This window comes from Uloborus diversus, unplaced genomic scaffold (genome assembly GCF_026930045.1).
Source record: "Uloborus diversus isolate 005 unplaced genomic scaffold, Udiv.v.3.1 scaffold_1313, whole genome shotgun sequence".
Lineage (NCBI taxonomy): Eukaryota > Metazoa > Arthropoda > Arachnida > Araneae > Uloboridae > Uloborus > Uloborus diversus.
The window spans coordinates 30,145-50,000 of NW_026558003.1; the positions used below are offsets into that span (position 1 = coordinate 30,145).

The following is a 19,856-nucleotide window of genomic DNA, read 5'->3' on the forward strand; positions in this document are numbered from 1 at the left end:
TCGTCAATTATGGTATTAAAGCAGTTAATCATTTATTGTTCTCTGTTTTAGCACTGTTACTTCAACAATTCCAGGGTCCTGTCTAATTTTTCCAATACACATAATGATCTATTTTCTGGTGTGTTGTTAAATAGTTTATTAAAACAACACGAAAAGCAATTTTCTTTGGGATTATTTTTGCAATCATATTGGGGAGGGTGGCTCAAAGCGGATTCGTATGCCATCGCATAGTGTGAAAGCTGCGATGTTTGCGTATGTCGTGTTTACCCGAACACCTCCGAAATTCAATCAATCACAGCGAAGCAGAAGTGAAACGGCATGATGTAACCAGGCTTAAATTAATAAAAATGATACATATCTAAAAAAGAAAAAAAAAAAAAAAAAACGCAACTTTTGATTAATTGATGACTAGTTTAATTTTTTTAATATTCAGGTAGAATCCATGTCAATTCAACAAGGGCTGTAACATGATGGTCTCGGATTTTTTTGAATTTAACATATGTTAAAATTTATAAAATATTAAGAAATAAGTTTATTTTTGTTTTGCTCAAAAAAATTCCTGGGCCCAGACACAGGTCGCCAAAGATGGCGGTCCTGTCATGATTTCTCACTCGGGATTTTAGTCAAAATCTTTAAAGTACATTATCTCAGGAACGGTAGAATATGTTTTGTTGCGGTTTGTTTTATTTATGTTATTGATTTCAGCAGAGCACAAGAATTAACAGCAATCATCTTAATTACACATTTATTTGAAGAACAGCATATTAGAAAAACGGCAGATACAAACTCCAAACAACAACGTAAGTAATTCTAAGCGTACTGAAGAAAACGATCATTGACGGCCGCCAAGCAGCGAAAGTCCGCCAAGAGTTGGCAAGATATCGCTCAATTTCAACACTTCTTCCCGATATCAAAGCCACTTTTTAATTTTAACGCATCAAAAATGAACAAAACTGGAATTTGAAATTATGCATATCATAAACAAAATATATGCAATAATAAACATTTGAAAAATATGTAAACAGTCATTTTAGCACTAGTCTAAGTTTTGTCCATTTTGCTCAGTCCAAGTCCACTACGCAACTTGATAAACAGAACACTTGTAAGTGGTTTGGTTAAAATATCAGCCAACTGTTCTAATGTTGGAACATATTCTATTTCTAAAATTCCTCGTTCTACTTTCTCTCGAATAGAGTGAAAACGCACATCAATGTGCTTTGATCTACGATGATATTGAGGATTTTGAGCAAGTTTTATGGCACTTTGGTTGTCAACATACATAATAGGTGTACCTTCATATCCGATCAGTTTCTTTAGAAGCAACTTGCGCCAAACCAGTTCGTTTGACGCTTCACTAGCAGCAACATATTCTGCTTCAGTAGACGAAATTGCAACAGAATGTTGTAACCGAGACCACCAAGTTATAGCTGCACCTGAATTTATTGAAACCATACCAGAAGTTGAACGTCTGGTCTTTTCATCGCCAGCATGGTCAGCATCACTGAAGACTGAAAATTCTGTTTAAACCTGAGACTTGTACCAGAGATTGCTTGTACCACGTAAATATCGATAAATTCTTTTCACACGTTTCCAATCATCTTGTGTAGGTTTGCACTAAGCTCTTGATACTAAAGCTACAGCAAAGGCTATATCTGGTCTGGTAGCTACTGCAAGATATTGTAAACAGCCTACTGCTTCTCTGTAGGAAACATCAACAACGGTGGTAACTTCTTCCTGAGATTTAGTCGCATTGATATCACAAGGAGTAGCGAGAGCTTTTGAACTTTCTAATCCAAATCTCTGAAGTACCTTTTCAGTGTACACACTTTGAGCAATAAGAATGTCACCATTTTCTTCTTGCTTAATCTCCACTCCTAAGAATGAATCAAGGGGACCATTAGTTATTTTAAATTCTTCTTTTAAATCCCGAATTAATTTTTCTATTTCTAAAAAATTTGATCCCGCAACAAGTCCATCATCAACATACAAGGCTATGATTAATATAAATGAATCTTCTTTCTTGATAAATAAACAAGGATCAGCATGAGATTGTTGGAATTTCAATTTCTGAATTGCCTGAACAAAACGTCGGTTCCAACAACGTGGAGCTTGCTTCAAACCATAAAGTGAGCGAACCAGTTTACAAACACGACTAGAACCATGATCAAAACCTTCTGGTTGCTTCATGTAAATTACTTTGTCAAGAAAACCATACAGAAACGCGGTTTGCACATCGAATTGATGAAGAAACAATTTTTGTGAAGCAGCAATGCTGAGTACAGTGCGCAAGGTGTCAAATCGGGCTACTGGTGCAAATAAATCATCAAAATCATAACCAGCTCTTTGGAAAAAACCTCTTACTACAAGCCTCGCTTTTGCCTTTTGAGGGGAGCCATTAGGATTTGTTTTTATTCTATATACCCATTTGTTGTCAAGAACTCTTTGATTTTTCGGAGGTTCTGTAAGCTCCCAAGTTCCATTTTCGTCGTGAGACAGCAACTCTTCCATCATTGCGTCTTCCCACAATTTTGATTCAGGCGACTTCATTGCTTCACTATAACTAGCTGGAGTCTCAATACCCGTAAGAGTGCTGACAAAGAGTACATAATTTTCTGAAAGAAAATGTGGTCTCCTTCGCTCTCGTTCAGGATAGCGTCTGTCTGGAACAGATTCTTCTTCCTCCTGAAATTCACTTTCATCATTCACTTGGATAGATATATCTTCATCACACATTTGTACATTTCTATTTTCTTCTTCTGTGTGCATATCAGTGCTTGTGACTTCAATAGACACTGGTTTATATGGCAGTTCATCACAAAATATGACATTACAGCTTCTTTCTACTTTATTTTTAGAAGGTATAAATACTCTATATCCATCATGAGCTTCATAGCCAACAAACATTCCTTGTACGGACTTCTTATCCCATTTCTTACGTCTTTGTTTTGGTTAATAAACATAGCATTTTGTTCCAAATATTCTTAATCGTTTCACATTGAAATTTTCTTCCTTACCATGCCATAACTCACACGGAGTTTTATCTTCTACAGGAGTAATCCCAGTATGATTTAACACATAAACAGCTGTGTTACATGCTTCAGCCCACAACTTTTTCGGCAAATCCTTTTGGTGAACCATAGCTCTTGCAGCTTCAACAATGATACGAATTTCTCTCTCCGAAGCTCCATTTTGTTCTGGTGTTTCAACCATTGCAACACGCAGTTCAATGCCACGCTCATTCAAAATCTTCTTCACTGAATAGTTGTCAAACTCAGTTCCAGAATCACACAATATTTGCTTAACAGTATGGCCAGCTGTCTTTGCTTCGTTTAGGAAAGTTTCTATGCAATATGGTACTTCACTTTTTGCCTTCAAAAAGAAAACTCGGCGAAATTTCGTGAAATCATCTTTGAGAACCAACATAAAACGGGAACCACCAACAGACGCTTCTTCCATGGGACCTGCAACATCAGCATTAATTTGTTCAGCAGGCTTCATTGGCCTAACAGTCCGTGAATGAAACGATTTCCTATGCGCTTTTCCATATACACATCCTACACAGAACTCTGAGTTCTCATTAGACAGATATTCCTTGTCTTCTAAGATACTTAATACATTGTTTCTTGTTTTGATGAGCCATTCTTTCATGCATTACTTGAACAGTATCACTTGTACTTGAAATGAGAACAGTTGCTGATTTTGTAGGACTTTCAGCAAACATTTTCATCAGAAATAGACCGATTTCGGATTTTTCTCCCACTGCAATGAGTTCATTTTCATTCTTCACAAAGCAAAATTTATTTTTGAATGAAACATTCAATTATTTCTAATAGACCGATTTCGGATTTTTCTCCCACTGCAATGAGTTCATTTTCATTCTTCACAAAGCAAAATTTATTTTTGAATGAAACATTCAATTCTTTTCTTAAAGCATGAGAAACAGAAAACAATTGATATTTTAATTCAGGTACGTACCACACATCTGTTAGGTAATTTTTCTTCCATTTGCCATTTACTTGAGTTTTCACATTGACTCTTCCAGAACCATAAGCAACAAGCTTCTGACCTCCTGCAGCATTGACTACCTCCGGAACAGCAAAGCTTTTAAAACTTTCAAAAATACTGCTGTTAAACGTCATATGCTGAGATGCTCCAGAATCAATAATCCAGCTTTCGTCAATTTGAGAATCTGTACATGGCATTGCAATACCAGAGGATGAAGACAAACTCTTACTTTTGTTTTGAGGACAATTTATTCTTTTATGTCCGGCAATTCCGCATTCAAAACAAGTAATATTAGGATTCACAGCTTTTCTGTTTTGATTTTTCCAATTCCTCTGTTTTGATTTGTTTCCTCTATCATTTCTGTATTCATCTTTTACTGAATTCTGATCTTTTGCTGGTAGCGGCACCTGCCGTTTGGATTGAATTTGTAAGGCTGTACTTCCGCATTGCTGTTGTTCTATTTGCTGTTCAAAAGCACACAATCTTTCAGTTAACAGTTCAATAGATCGATCTTTCAATGGGATACCATCCCACAGTCTTAAATGCAATATAATCCTGCGGTAGCATCGATATAATCCTAAACAATAACATCGCGTCAGGAACAGTGCAGTGAAGAATGCGATTCAATTCATCATTAGCTTCAATGAATATATTTTGAGCATGACTCACAAATGATGCAATATTTTCATGCTTCCATTCCAGATGAAAGAATTCTGTCCACAAGCGATCGAGTCGATGCGTCGACGACTTGTCATAAATTGCAATCAGCTTTTCGTATGCATCTCTCGCTGTTGTGCATGTTTTAATATAATCAAAGTTCGTGTCATTCAAAGACTGGGAGATAAAGAGCAAAGCTTTCGCATCCGCAAGTTCAAACTTCTTTTTATCCTCCTCAAAATCGTCGTTGTCCTCATAGTCGAGCGGCTCCAGAACTGTCGAATTGCCGCTAACGTAACTCAGCAAATCGTGCGTTCTTAAAAGTAAACAAATGGACATTTTCCATCTAGTCCAATCTTTAGCCGTTTCTAATTTCTCTATCGTAAATGTATAATCCACTGGAGCCATTTTCCACTGTAATTCTGGAGTACGCAAAACAAATAGAACAGTCGGAGCAAAACAAAATGGCGCCGATCGCTATAAACTTCAAAATAACGTAAATAAAATGATTTTTACGCAGTTCATACGTATCTGGACAAACAACAACGTAAGTAATTCTAAGCGTACTGAAGAAAACGATCATTGACGGCCGCCAAGCAGCGAAAGTCCGCCAAGAGTTGGCAAGATATCGCTCAATTTCAACAATTTAAAAGGATATTGTTTCTTGCTTAAAAACATATGCAACATTTTGAAATATATGCTTTAGTTTTTTTTTCCACAATCTTTTGAAAAAATAAAATAAAATTATATTTTTGATTTTTCTCAAATATGTCAATTTCAAAAATTTCCTTTTTTCAGTTTATTCGTACCACTGAGCACTACGTTTCCTGAAAAGGAGAGCTTCAACTTTTTGTTTAACAGATTTTAGAGGCACTTGAAAAAATGAGGGTTTTTAAGCGCAACCAAAGTTTGTCTGTCGAAGCAACAGGACGAGGATCACGAGCGAGACGCCGCCCAACGAAATCCGACACATGTTCAATCGGTGACATATCCGGGTAATATGCAGGCCAAGGAAGAAGCTGTAACTGCTGCGAATCAAGGTAGGGTTTGACAGTCCTGGCGACATGTGGACGGGCATTATCCTGCTGGAATACAGCCCCAGGCAATCCTTGCAGGAAAGGAATAGCTTGGGGCTGTAAAACTTCGTTTAAGTATCAGGAACTGTTCAAATTGCCCACAGTTCGTAGTAATTGTGATTGTCCATGATATACTATGGCACCCCAGACCATAACTCCGGGTGTTCGTCCACTGTGGCGTTCGATAATGCACTCCGGAATGTGTCGTTCACCGGCATAGCACCTGACACGAATTCGGCCATCATGGTGCCACAAATTGAAGCGGGATTCGTCAGAAAAGACGACCTGCTGCCAATCAGCACGCCAGCTCTTATGCACATTGGCCCATTGTAGCCGCAGGTGGCGATGGTTTTGCTTGAGAGGAATCCCGAGTAGCATCAACTCATCGGCCGATCATCGGCCATTCATCGAAATCCGATCAAATTTTGATCGGCCGATGATCGGATTCCGATGAGTTTTCATCGGAAATTGCTCCAATATGTCTCATCGGCAATAGTAGAATCCGATCATCGGAATCCGATGAATTTTGCTCCCTATACTGATGAGATTTGGAGCAATATACGAGCAGTGCTGTTCCGAGGCGATGAATTTTGGATGAAAATACGATGAGTTTTGGAGCAATATACGAGCAGTGCTGTTCCGAGGCAATGAATTTAGGATGAAAATACGATGAGAAGTAGTAACAACTGCGATATAGGGACAAGCAGGAGGAAAAAAAATTAACAGTGGACCCGCCATCTTGGATGATCACGTGACCCTTCCACCATCTTGAAAACTTTCAGGAGGGGTATTTTCGGATGACGTATTTGGGGCAATTATTTAATATACTTTAATAACTCGTTCGTTTAATTTCTTATTTAACAACTTTTGATGAACGTGATTAATGAGTTCAATCTAAGTCGCTTTAGCCGGGAATCGAACAACAGACCTCTGGAATACGAGATTCATATGCTAACCACCAGATAAGTAATGATCTTTGCAAAGGGGAAAATAATGTATTAAATGGAAAATCATTTGTGGCGCCATCTATCAAAACAAGGCCATGACAGATTTCTGAACGGAAAGTGAGAATTTTATTCAGTGAATATACTTGTGGCGCCAGTTAGTGAAGAGTCGGAGTCGATCATTTTGCCCGCAAACCGAGTCGGAGTCTGTAATTTTGGGAGTCAAATTGAACGGAATGGAATTGTTTTGGAGAGAGAGAAATCATTCAAGAGTCGGAGTCTCATCTTGTTCGCAATTCCAGTGAGGTAATCGGGGTTGGAATCGTGGAGTTAAAGTTGAATTGATTTTGCAGCAAATCGGAGTAAACCCTTCCAAAATACAGGAGTCGGATTCGGAGTCAAAGTCTCAGTCATTTTTCCTCCGATTCTCAACCCTGAATATTTATCCGTATAGCCTTACGTTTGATCAATAGTCGGATATTCGAATAATAAAACTTATCCTATTTTAAACAGCTGGAAGATTTCCAAAAATTTTAGATTGGGAAAATTTTTATCTTAAATTTTAAACGACCTACTTTTTTTAAGATGAAATGTAACTCGGCAAATTTTCATCTGAAAGTTTGATCGTTACGATCTTTTTCCGATGAAATGTAGCTCGGCAAATTTTCATCGGAATATTTGATCGTTACGATTTCGTTTTTCGATGAAATTTCATTCGGAAAATTTTCATCGGAAAATTTGATCGTTACGATCTCTTTTTCCGATGAAATGCAGCTCAGCAAATTTTCATCGGAATATTTGATTGTAAGGATATAGTTTTCCGATAAAAAACAGCTCATCGAAAACCGTTCTCAGATTCTGATCGCAACGATATCAGCGTGCATTACGCGATGAGTTTAGGAGGAGTCGATGATCGGCCGAGCAAAATCCGATGAGTTGATGCTACCTGGGAATCCTGTATAAAGGAACCCTTGCGCGCAGGACACGCTGCAGCAGACGTCTGCGAATTGATGAAGCGCACAATGAAACACCTGTAGCTGTTGACCCTGTGCTGCTAATTGTCTAGAAGAAGCTGTGCGGTCCGTCAGCGCCATACGCACCAGGTGTCTGTCATTGCGAGCTGACGTTACATTTCGGGGTCCACTCCCGGATTTCCGAGCTGTCCGACCCTCGCCCGTCCATTGCTTCCAAACACGCATGATTGTGCTGCTGTTACGCTGCACACGACCGGCTACTGCACGATAAGACAATCCAGCTTCATGAAGGCCGACGATTCTGCCCCGTTCAAACTCCGAAATTTGCTCAAATTTTACTTTCTTTCGTCGAAAAGGCATAGTAAAGAGTCAGTTAACGTTTACTCTAGCATATAACCACCGATCATCATACACGCCTCGCTACAGCCGTCTATTTATATTTGGTTCGATCCGCCGTTCAGAGGGCGCTGCTCATCATACGAATGGGCTACCGGTCTGCAATTCTAATTATTTGCATATCATGCCCTACTTTACATTTCCTGCAATTTTCAGCTTACTCGCGTAGGTCCTTCGTGGTGTTGCAATTTTCACAAACAAGAGTGTAATTTCTTGCCACATGTGCTGACTTACATTTTCTATTTCAATAACATAAGTGTAACTTTAAAAAGTTATTTTTTAGGATGGCAATTAGTTAGTCTGTTAATTTAATCGGTTATTTCTTTATGTGTTATAAACAAATGTGCTGACTTAGACTTTCAATTTAAATTGGATAACTTTTTTATATTTTTTATAGTTAAAACAGTTAGCTAGTCAATTAATTTAATCATTTTTATAACTTTATATTTGATTGGCAAATGTACCAAATTACAATTAGTTACGCTTACCCGCTTTACCCGAACGGCTTACCCGCTTTAGGCCCCCTGGTAGGGTTAAGCGGGTTTGTTCAAGTGTTTGTAATGTTTGAAAATAAATAAAGATTGGGTTTAAGAAATAATGCAAAAATCACTTTTAATTTTGAAATTCAAAAACCCTGAAAATAAAACTGTAATTGTTGCGATAAAAATCTAAAAAGTACAACTCTCGAGCATTCTTCGTTAACCTACTCGCTTTGGGCCACTCTCCTCTACCTTTTGTTAATTTGTTTCGTAAGCGATTGTCAATCAAACTAATTTATCTAAAGAAATTGACTATAAAATCTGTATCAAAAAAGTAATTTTGACACCTCTTGACACGCATCAGCACCCAAGTCTTAAGTTCCATCAACGTAATATGAAAAGCCTCACAAACACGGTCCCATTTGTAGCTCAAGCAATGCTAAATGAAACAGAATTGCGAGGAAATTCAATTTCATTGAATCTAATTGGCGCTTCCTAACAATATGGTTTTCCACAATAATTGTTCCCCGCGCGGAACTCCACAAACGATGTGTCCTTAGTCCCGAAGCCATAATGACTTGTGACCTTTGATAGTTATGCTCATTATGAGAGGTACAACTGTAGACAATGTGATTATTTGCTACAGTATCTGCCTTTATATAAACATTTATTAAAGTTTATAATCAACCTCGTCACAAATGTCCCTTCATAAAGTTTTAGCTCTCACTTAAATTGTTAAGTATTATCCAGTTTAATTTAAAAATGTCTTTACTATTTTTTAAGTTCATAGATCAGCAGTTTAGTAAGAGATAATTTGTCTTTATATAAATACGTATTTATTAAAGTTTATAATCAGTCTCGTCACAAATGCCACTTTGTTAAATTTTATCTTACGCATAAATTGCTTAATATCAAGCTTATGTTAAAAGTTTGCGTACTATTTTTTTAAGTTAGTAGATCAGCAGTTTAGTAAAGAATAATCTGTTTTCATACAAACATTAATTAAAGTTTATAACCAATCATGTTCTTAATGTCGCTTTGTGAAATTTTATTACTTTGAATACCCCGTTGCTTAATATCTAATTTAATATAAATATATGTTTACTATGTTTTTTTAAGTTCGTAAATCAACTGTTTAGTAAGAAATAATTTGTCTTTTTATAAACATTATTTGAAGTTTATAATCAGTCTGGTCACTAATGTGTCTCGCTTTGTAAAATTTTATTACTATGTATAAATGGCTTAGTATCTACTTTGATTTTGAATATTTGTTTACTATTTTTTAAGCTCGTAGATCTGCAGTTAAGTAAGAAATAACAAAAGTTCTTTTTCTTGTTAAACAATAAAAGATTGCTTATTATTTTCTTTGCATCGGAAATGGCGCTCCGTTCCTTTTTCAATTAATAATACTATTAGCTCATCCTCCCTATATACAGGGTGTTCCATTTTAACCTGCAAGACTTTTATTTTCGCAACCGTTAAGTCCTAGATTTATACTTCCAAGTGCAAAAATCTTCAAAATCAAATGCAGAGTTAGGATACTGAAAGTTTGAAGTAAAAATAAAAATAAGTCAAAAAATGCAAAATTTAACTTTTTATACGGACCCCAGGTCCCCGACTTATGTTTAGGGAAATATTCTGGATTGAAAAATAATTCCAAAACAAAAGGTTTGAAATTAGTACGGCCAACGCTCACCAAGATATGAAAAGCAGCATTTTGTGATTTAAACCACTTTTCACTCGCCGTCAAAAACACCTTTTGGGAGGCAAATATAGCGGTTATTAAGTGTTTGAAAATATATATTTGCATAAAGTGTGGTTTTTCAAATTGTTCTAGGTTTTGTCGTGTGTTTTGCTTATCGCGGCATAACATTTGCATTTATTTTTGAATAGCAGTGAACCTTGTTTTCCTTACTTAGACGACCTGTCATTCTTCTTAAAGGGCGATAAGTTGCAATCTGATCTTATGTCTGGTCCCTTAAAACTTTGAACTCGAATATCTTTTTGAGTTTTGATCGAACAAATGTCAAGTTTTTTGTGTCAGTAATAGTTATCAATGGAGATTATTTTTCTAAACATTTGTTAGGGGACCTAGGGCCCCTTTGTATGTTTTGACTCATTTTTATTTTCACTTCAAGCTTTCAGTATCTTAACTTTGCATCTAGAAAATTTTTGCAATTGGAAGTATGCATCTAGGACTAACGGTTGCGAAAATAAAGGTCTTGCTGGTTAAAACAGAACATCCTGTATATTTATATATCGATTATATGTCAAATTCTGTGCACTTCCCATATTTTTTAAAATTTTCCGATACCGAAGGTAATTAGTTGAGTTCTGCATTAAAATAAACGAGATTTTCTGAAATATTATTTTTTCCCCTCAAACATAAAAACAAATGGCTAAGAGTTGAAAAAGAAAAATTTGTTCAATTTCGTCCCCCGAAGTTTCGCCGGTCTGACGCTAGGTCTTGCAGCCGGTGATATTTTTTCTCGTTGCAGTCAAGAGCACCATTTATTTGCGGAAGTTTTATGAGTCTAGCCCGCTGTTTTGCCGTTTGGGAGCACTTTTTAAGATTTTTTGAAAACTTGATTTAAGGCAATACTATTTGTAAATACTCTTTTGGATTTTTAAAATTAGTTGATTTAGTTGTATTTGACACATTTGTTTAGGGTGAGCAGTAAACTGAAAAATCTGAGTGCTTTGCCACGTTTAAGTTCACTTAACGTAGAGAAAGAATATTGGTGATAATTGTTCTAATTTCCAAAATTGAAGCAAAAACGATGATGCAGAGTATATTATGTGGCAAAAGCGTTTTTATGAAAACAGACAAGGACATGTTGGTACGTGGCCCCCCAGCGAACCTCATGGCAGACAAAATGTGCTTGGGGGTGAAGAACAACAAAATAAAATTAATTTGTGACGATTGTTTGAAGTCTTGTAAATTCAATCTTACATTTGCTAATTTAATATTTTGAAAAACAAAAAGGCACAATGGAGTAGTTTCCAAAATGTTAAAAGTATTTTTTCTGAAGGAGCATGCTTAAAAACATAGGATCTAACCATTTTTAAATTTTTCTAAGTTTAATATTTTTAAAAAATTACTTAAATCGGTGCTTTTTCATCGTTTAACGCTACTGCCGATGATATGCCATTCAGTGTTGCCATTCACGGTCCAAAATACTTAATTCGCATCTTTACTCATGTATATTGGCAACGATAGGAGTAATAACAAGCGTAGAGCGCAATTTTAATTCGCTACTTGATTATCATAACGTAGAAATGCGGTAGAAAGATGCACCATTGTGCAGCGTTTGTGACGTCATAAAGAACACGCCTGGTTTGAAGAATTGAACATTTAAAAAAATTAATTAAAAAATAATTGTTGAGAAAATGAAAGTATTTTCTGAGTCCATGTTATTATTTTTTTGCTTATTCTTTCAATTTCAGTGACAAAAAGTACTACTTTTGACTGAAGGAAACAACCTCATTTGTGATGCTTTCCTTTAATACAATTCTTAATCCGCATTCATTATTATTACCAGATTTTTAACACATTACCTCTTTTTGAAAGCGTATTTTGGAGTGGGGACGAAAAAAGGACAAGAATTTTCAATCCTAGTAAAAGTGCATTTCCTAAAAACTTTTTTGCGAAGGAGAATAAATTGCGTTTAATGTATGTCAGCTAAAATGCCATCTACAGGTATAGGTGGTTTTGTTATATAATTTGTTTTGGATAAATTAATCTTAAAGCATGCTAATCAGAGGCCAAAAAGCTTAGAGGGGGATGAAATATGCTCTCTTTACATAATTCCAATGCATCGTTACTTTTCAAGTATTTTTGCCATGCCACACGGGCTTCTTTTTACCATTATACTACTTATTATAGACATAATTTTGCGTATGCAATTAGAAAAGGCCTTTAATCGTAAAATAATAAATCTGTTGTTATTTCTTAGAATAAGTACATTTATTTTGGGTAACTTTGAGACATGGCTGTTAACTTTGGGCCACCTTATTTTTTTTTTTTTAGAATGGCTGATTAAAAAAATATTCAGCATCCAGAACACAGCATCAAGCATCCAGTTCCTGGCATTAATTTGAGTTTTATCGTCTTGAACTCAAATTGAGTCTTTCGTAATCACAAATTGCGATAAAAAACTTTTGAGTTTCCCCCCCCCCCCCGGTTGAGTTTCCCATTAAGATTCCTGATTCTACAAATCGCTCCATTGCAATCACAATTGCGAAGGCATAATTTTTATTCAAAACATAAAAATTCAAAGAAAAAACATTAAATGCATCAATCATTCAACGTCTTCCAATGTATGAGTACAACACAATATGCATGTATAATTTTTTTTTCTTCTAATTTTGGTTCACATGTTCAAGTATAAAAAATGCAGTCTTACTTTAATTAAATCTTAGATTTGATCAATGTATGAGTGCAACACAAAATGCCTGTATAATTTTGTTTTACAACTACTTTCTTTTTTACATGTTCAAGTACTTTCAAGGAAGAGTTATGATAAAAACTAAATTCCTAAATAATAATAATAATAATAGTAAAAAACATTGAATTTAATTTTTTTACATTGCATTTATTGGTAACTAGTGGTTCCCGCACGGCTTTGCCCATAGTAGAAAATTAAAAGGTCATTTGGTTCGCCTGTATATTTACTAATAATGGCTGATGAATGTCTCGCCAATTTGCTATATTCATTTGCTTGCCCATGTAACGGTTCCACGTTATGATAATTCGGTACTTTTTCGTCCACGTTGTGATAATTTGATCGGTAAAATGTTTTTAAAATTGGAATAAAAAAAGAACAACATCGAATTTTCGAAAAATCGCTTTGAGGTGCACACCCCCATGCTACAGACTAACTTTGTACCAAATTTCATGAAAATCGGCTGAACGGTCTAGGCGCTATGCGCGTCACAGAGATCCAGAAAGAGAGATCCAGACAGAGAGATATCCAGACAGAGGGACTTTCAGCTTTAATATTAGTAAATATTTGCATTACCAAAATTTTTCACCACTAAGCTACCTCTAATTATTACTATGATGGGCTAAGTACTTTCATGATTTTGGTTTCATAAAAAACAAATTAGAGGACGAGCCGATTCTATGTTCCTACTTTAAAAATACGTTCCACCTTAGTATGCCAGGAGGTCATTTAAAATATATTTTTTGTCACCATTACTTTCTCACCCATTGAAAAACTGCTGCTGACTATCATGGAATATCACATTGTAAACGCAAAGTTTGAATTCTTTAAAACATAATACTTAGGGATTTGAAAGATCCCTTCGCCCTCTTTCCCCCCTTTTTTTACAAAAAATATTATTATTATTATTTTTTTGTAAAGAAATATGTGTTATTTTTAAATAATTGTGCTAATAAAAAGGGATAACTTGGAAAGAAGCAACCGACTGTTAACTAATAATGCAAAATATCATTTGTATGCTAAAGAGTAGACTTGTTTGACATTTTTTAATCCATAGTCAAAAAAATAAAATAGCAATCGTTAATTTTTTTATTGGTCAAAAATTTGAACTAATCATTGACTACTTTTAGGAAAAATAAATATCACTTGTTTTCTCCCATGCAAAAACTTTAATTTCAAAAACAGTGCATTCCGTTATAAGAAAAAAAGACCAAGTTCTGAAAAATTTCATAAATAATTTTTTTTTTTTTTTTTTACAGAATATTAGCTGTAGTGGCAATTACTTTTTTTAACTATGAGCATACAGTTAAGCCATTTAGAAGCAACGGAGCTCAAGTGACAAAAATGGAAATTTGGAGATAACTAGTGCAAATGTTATTTTCAAGGATTAAACAAAAAATGAGAGGAAAAACTATTAGGTTTGAGATTAATCAGTATGTTCTAGATAAATGTTTAGCTTTTTATGCTCAATAAGAAAAAAAATTCTTTTTGCTTCTAATATATGTTCTTTTCTTCCATGAATTACTCTGATTTTGGTAAGAGGATTTCAACACAACTAGTTTAAAGTCTCAAAATAAGCTTTTAAGGCGATTACAAGATTATATCTGTGGAAAAGTTTTGCATATTTTTTGGATGAATACAATAGGAGATAAAATAACATATACAAAGTAAATAATTAAAATGTTACTTAATATGTTTTCTTGATTTGTACAAGTTCATTCTTGATAGCAATATTCAGTTGCGTATTTTCTTTAAATAAATACTAAATTACACCATGTAATATACAAAGTGCGTTTGAAAAGTTCAGTGATTGTTCTCATAATTAAAAAAAGCCGGTTATCTTGCACTCACGCAGACGCAGTGGGAGATATGTCATCTGGAGCCATCTAACGGCCATTTTACGACAGATAAGAGGAAGCGCACACTATGAGCAGTTTAACACAATCAGTATCAGAAAGATTGTCAGTGTGACATGGAGCAAAGCATAAACATAAAGTTTGTCAAGTTATGCAAAACGGTGACGGAGACACATAAAATGTTAGTGAAAGTTTTCGATGATCAAGCTGTGAGTAAAAAGTGTTGGTTATGGGTGATTTAAACGCTTTAGAGACGGAAAGGAGGATGTCCTCGCTAAGAACAAGGTTGGAATTTTGGATCATAGTCCATATTCTCCCGATCTTGCTTCCGCAGACTTCTTCCTGCTTCTCCGCCGCAAAAGTGTTCTGAAAGGACAACGCTTTTCCGACATTACTGAGATCCAACATCGTGTGACAAGGGTGCTTCGAGCCATACCGAGAGAAGCGTCTGCAGAATGATTCCAACAATTGTACACCCGATGTCAAAAGTGAATTGCAGCTAGTGGCCATGGCTTTGAAGGGCTGTAAAGTTATTTTCCTTGTTTCTCTTGTTTCCTTTTTTATGGCACAATTCACCGAACTTTTCGGACACACCTTGTAATTATTAATTAATATACATCTCACTTTTATGTTAATACACTTTTCTATTATACACACTTTTTTATATTTTTTGAAAGATTTCGAGTAGGCATTCGAGGTTTTTACCCCCAAAAATATAACAGCGTTATTTATTTTATTGGCGAATATTTTCCCTAAACGGTCTTATTAACTTCGTGTATATCGTAGGGCAGTACTGATAGAAAACAGTCTCAAGATGGCATGTTTAAAAGCAAGTACCAGATTTTGAGTTGAATCAGCTAGAAGTTTTGATTTATGGTAGATAAAATTACAAAAAATATAGTTTTAACAAGCATTCAAATAAGCTACGGAGTAGGCACAATACTGTCTCATCTATGATTTAACTTCTCCAAACGTCTGACTGAAGTCATTGCCGTACATTCGTGGATTTCACAGGATAAGGAGTGGTTGGTCCGTCTGATCACGAATAATCGGGAAAGATATTTATTTTCTTTCATGCAACACTCGTTGTTAAACACGCGTCATTTGACAGAACTTTTATCTTCCAGGTAGAACGTGCAACGCAGCTAGTATAAATGCATACCCGGCGTTGCACGATCAAGTTCGAAAATAAAAGTTAGGTCAAATGACGCTTCTTCAACAACGACTGTTAAATAAAAGAAAATAAGTACTGGTACGTTGCCTTACGTCGGAAACATGCTTGGGTGTTGCTCTGTGGTAGAGCATTCGACTGTAGATCGAGAGGACCCCGGTTCAACCCCGGGTGCCCCCTTTGTAGTTTTAAAGAGCTGGAATATCACCATACGCTGAATATTTTTTCAATCGATTGCTATTTTGAGGAACATTTGACATAAAAAAGTATTTTTAGAAAAAAATCATAACGTTTAAATTTAAGCGTTTTTCAACTGCATTGAAAGTAAAAGACAAAAGGGATTCTTATTCGCAATCAGTTTTAACTAGTTCGTGATTCCTCTAGTTAGATTATTCATCAAATTTATCTTAAGAAGTCTATCGTGTTTGTAAATGTCGTAGATCGATGTCTATAAGCAGGAGCATGAAATTATTTCGAAAGTTTTAGTGGGGGTATAGCTCAGTGGTAGAGCATTCGACTGCAGATTGAGAGGTCCCCGGTTTAAAACTAGGTGCCCCCTGAGTAGTTGTGATCAGCTAGAATTAAATCAGGCGTATGAATATTTATCTATTCTTATTACGAAGATCATGTAATAAATTGAAAGACATTTTTTAAAGAGGGATCTTAATACATAGAACATACATTTCTTCATTTGGTTTTGAAGGAGCAGTAATGACGAATGCTTCTTCCTACGCATTTTAATGTTGATCGTTTCTCCTTTACTTTGATCATTCTTAAAGAAAATCATATACCCGCTTTCTCATTTGTAAAGAGCATTGTCTTAAACTCTAATACATTAATGTTATTTTTTCTCGACTGCATGTTTGTTTAGTTAAGTGGTAGAGAGTTTAACTGCGGATCGAGAGGTACCCACTTCAAGCCCTTGTGCTTGCTGTATGGTTGTCGCTGACTGGAATTTAATCAGACAATGTTTTTTTTTTTTTTTTTTTAGAGATTCTTATTCTGAAGATCATGTAGTCGGAGAAAGACTTATCACATCATTTAGTGCATACATTCTTTCAAATGCTTTGAATCGAGCAGATATGCTAGATTTGGCTGCGAGATGAGTTTCACGTAGTTCATTCTTCCTATACTCAGATTAATCTTCAAACGTTTAATGTTTTGGACTTCCCCATTTGTAAAAATCATGTAAATACGTTCGAATACATGGATATTAATTTTCCTCTCCGTATGTGGGGGTATAGCTCAGTGGTAGAGCATTCGACTGCAGATCGAGAGTCCCCGGTTTAAACCGGGGTGCCCCCTGAGCAGTTGTGATCAACTAGAATTCAATCAAGCGCATGAATTTTTATCTATTCTTACTACGAAGATCATGTTAAAAATTCAAAGACATTTTTTAAAGAAGGATCTTAACACATAGAACATACATTTCTTCAAGTGGTTTTAAAGGAGCAGTGATGACGAATGCTTCTTCCTACGCATTTTAATGTTGATCGTTTCTCCATTACTTTGATCATTCTTAAAGAAAGTCATATACCCGCTTTCTCATTTGTAAAGAGCATTATTTAAGTTCCAATACATTAATATTATTTTTTCTCGACAGCATGTGTGTTTAGTTAAGTGGTAGAGCGTTTAACTGCGGATCGAGAGGTACCCAGTTCAAGCCCTTGTGCTTGCTGTATGGTTGTCGCTGGCTGGATCTTAATCATACAATGTTTTTTTTTTTCTTTTTTTACAGATTCTTATTCTGAAGATCATGTAGTCGGAGAAAGAATTATCACATCATTTAGTGCATACATTCTTTCAAATGCTTTGAATCGAGCAGATATGCTAGATTTGGCTGCGAACTGAGTTTCATGTAGTTCATTCTTCCTATACTCAAATGAATCTTCAAACGTTTAATATTTCGACTTCCCCATTTGTAAAAATTATGTAAATACGTTCGATTACAAGGATATTAATTTTCTTCTCCTTATGTGGGGGTATAGCTCAGTGGTAGAGAATTCGACTGCAGATCGAGAGGTCCCCGGTTAACCCCGGGTGCCCCCTTTGTAGTTTTAAACAGCTGGAATATTACCAGACGCTGAATGTTTCTTCAATCGATTCCTATTTTGAGGAACATTTGACATAAGAAAGTATTTTTAGAGAAAAAACATAACGTTTAATTTTTAGCGTCTTGCAACTGCATTAAAAGTAAAAGACAAAACGGATTCTTATGCGCAATCAGTTTTAACTAATTCGGGATTCCACTAGTTAGATTATTCATCAAATGCATTTTAAGAAGTCTATCGTGTTTGTAAATATCGTAGATCGATGACTATAAGCAGGAGCAAGAAATTATTTCGAGAGTTTTACGGGGGGTATAGCTCAGTGGTAGAGCATTCGACTGCAGATCGAGAGGTCCCCGTTCAACCCCGGGTGCCGCCTTTGTAGTTTTAAACAGCTGGAATATTACCATACGCTGAATGTGTCTTCAATCGATTCCTTTTTTGAGGAACATTTGACAAAAAAAAGTATTTTTAGAGAAAAATCATAACGTTTAAATTTAAGCGTCTTTCAACTGCATTGAAAGTAAAAGACAAAAGGGATCTTATGCGCAATCAGTTTTATCTAATTCGGTATTCCTCTAGTTAGATTAATCATCAAATGTATCTTAAGAAGTCTTTCGTGTTTGTAAATATCGTAGATCGATGACTATAAGCAGGAGCAAGAAATTATTTCGAGAGTTTTACGTGGGGGTATAGCTCAGTGGTAGAGCATTCGACTGCAGATCGAGAGGTCCCCGGTTCAAACCCGGGTGCCCCCTGAGTACCTGTGATCAACTAGAATTCAATCAGGTGCATGAATTTTTATCCATTCTTATTACGAAGTTCGTGTAAAAAATTGAAAGACATTTTTTGAAGAGGGATCTTAACACATAGAACATACATTTCTTCAAGGGGTTTTAAAAGGGCCGTGATGACGAATGCTTCTTCATACGCATTTTAATGTTGATCGTTTTTCCTTTATTTTATCATTCTTAAAGAAAATCATATACCCGCTTTCTCATTTGTAAAGAGCATTATTTAAGTTCCAATACATTAATGTTATTTTGCTCGACTGCATGTGTGTTTAATTAAGTGGTAGAGCGTTTAACTGCGGATCGAGAGGTCCGCAGTTCAAGCCCTTGTGCTTGCTGTATGGGTGTCGTTGACTGGAATTTAATCATACAATGTTTTTTTTTTTTTACAGATTCTTATTCTAAAGATCATGTAGTCGGAGAAAGAATTATCACATCATTTAGTGTATGCATTCTTTCAAATGCTTTGAATCGAGCAGATATGCTAGATTTGGCTGCGAACTGAGTTTCATGTAGTTCATTCTTCCTATACTCAGATTAATCTTCAAACGTTTAATGTTTCGACTTCCCCATTTGTAAAAATTATGTTAATACGTTTGAATACAAGGATATTCATTTTCCTCTCCTTATGTGGGGGTATAGCTTAGTGGTAGAGCATTCAACTGCAGATCGAGAGGTCCCCGGTTAACCCCGGGTGCCACCTTTGTAGTTTTAAACAGCTGGAATATTACCATACGCTGAATATTTCTTCAATCGATTCCTATTTTGAGGAAAATTTGACATAAAAAAGTATTTTTAGAGAAAAATCATAACGTTTAAATTTAAGCGTCTTTCAACTGCATTGAAAGTAAAAGACAAAAAGGATTCTTATGCGCAATCAGTTTTAACTAATTCGGGATTCCTCTAGTTAGATTATTCATCAAATGCATCTTAAGAAGTCTATCGCGTTTGTAAATATCGTAGATCGATGACTATAAGCAGGAGCAAGAAATTATTTCGAGCGATTTACGTGGG

The 19,856-nt window shown here is 35.6% G+C and overlaps 4 non-coding genes across 4 annotated transcripts in view; all 4 read left to right on the plus strand.

The window, feature by feature from the left end:
- The first annotated feature begins 17,237 nt into the window (after positions 1-17,237).
- Positions 17,238-17,308, plus strand: Trnac-gca (transfer RNA cysteine (anticodon GCA)). Its single transcript has one exon. It is a non-coding gene; the product is annotated as a tRNA-Cys (tRNA).
- Positions 17,309-18,359: 1,051 nt separating this feature from the next.
- Trnac-gca (transfer RNA cysteine (anticodon GCA)) lies at positions 18,360-18,430 on the plus strand. Its single transcript has one exon. It is a non-coding gene; the product is annotated as a tRNA-Cys (tRNA).
- A 307-nt stretch (positions 18,431-18,737) lies between these two features.
- On the plus strand, positions 18,738-18,809 carry Trnac-gca (transfer RNA cysteine (anticodon GCA)). The gene has a single exon. It is a non-coding gene; the product is annotated as a tRNA-Cys (tRNA).
- Positions 18,810-19,853: 1,044 nt separating this feature from the next.
- The window catches only part of Trnac-gca (transfer RNA cysteine (anticodon GCA)), a 72-nt gene continuing 69 nt past the window's right edge, over positions 19,854-19,856 (plus strand). Inside the window, exon 1 of the tRNA in view lies at positions 19,854-19,856. This exon is cut by the window's right edge and continues 69 nt beyond it. This is a non-coding gene — a tRNA (tRNA-Cys).